Source organism: Oncorhynchus kisutch, linkage group LG14 (assembly GCF_002021735.2).
Source record: "Oncorhynchus kisutch isolate 150728-3 linkage group LG14, Okis_V2, whole genome shotgun sequence".
Lineage (NCBI taxonomy): Eukaryota > Metazoa > Chordata > Actinopteri > Salmoniformes > Salmonidae > Oncorhynchus > Oncorhynchus kisutch.
Window position 1 is genome coordinate 12870179 of NC_034187.2, and position 1108 is coordinate 12871286.

At 38.9% G+C, this 1108-nt stretch overlaps 1 protein-coding gene across 1 annotated transcript in view; it reads right to left on the minus strand.

Annotated features, from left to right (window-relative positions):
• Positions 1 to 344: 344 nt before the first annotated feature.
• LOC109886920 (cysteine-rich protein 1-like) overlaps positions 345 to 1108 on the minus strand; it is a 14319-nt gene continuing 13555 nt past the window's right edge. Inside the window, exon 5 of the mRNA XM_031787863.1 lies at positions 345 to 744. The gene's annotated coding sequence lies outside the window, so the exon portion shown is untranslated. The remainder of the gene's footprint in view (positions 745 to 1108) is intronic.

The window sequence follows — 1108 nt, forward strand, 5'->3', positions numbered from 1 at the left end:
GCATAGTGGACACAATTGACACAGTGGACATTGTGGACACAGTGGACATAGTGGGCATAGTGGACATAGTGGGCACAGTGGACATAGTGGGCATAGTGGACATAGTGGGCATAGTGGACATGGTGGACATAGTGGACTTAGTGGGCATAGTGGGCATAGTGGACATGTCCAAGTTTCCATAGATTGTAGCAATTAGAAGTCACAGAAATATTCTCATATTGCTCTGTATGTATCTATCAAGTGTATTAAGGAGGAAACATCTAAATGAGACAGGAGACATGCTATAATATAAAAACAATACTGATCTGAGTAAGCCAATAAGGAATGAATGAATAAGAGAGAAAAACATTTTGAAAAAGACTGTTTAATTAGAATTTTAAAAAACATGTACAGGAACAGAGAGGTTATTGTATAACCCTCCGATCCACTAGCAGGACTAGAGTAAACATCTCACTATAGCCAATTAAAATGTTATTGTATAACCCTCCGATCAACTAGCAGGACTATAGTAAACATCTCACTATAGCCAATTAAAATGTTATTGTATAACCCTCCGATCCACTAGCAGGACTATAGTAAACATCTCACTATAGCCAATTAAAATGTGTATTAAGACTGATTCCTGTAGACAACACAAAGACAGAAAATAACCCAAAACGCTGTTTTTGTTTAGCATAGTATGGAGGATGGTATAGAACGCTGAGTTGCCTTCTTCTTGAAACCCATTTGGTGTGTTGGATGAACCTGTAAACAAAGGAGAAAACATGTTAGATTTGTATTTTGTATAACGAAACAACAATCTTTCATGTTTGTAGCGTTTGTAAGGTTGTGAGATTGGTGGTGAAGGTGTATATTTCTCTCCATATATTTGCTTTGATTCTGGTGTGGCAGGTAGCCTCGAGGTTAGAGCTTTGGGAAAAGAATCAAAAGTTCACTGGTTCAAGTACCGAACCTTACAAGGTGAAACATCTGTCGCTGTACCCTTGAGCAAGGCTCTTAACCCTAATTTCTCTCGTGGTGCTGGAATATGGTCACCCTGCAGGTGTCTCCGGAGGAGTTGGGATGTGCAAGAAACACAGTTGTGTATAACAGGACAAATATCTTATTA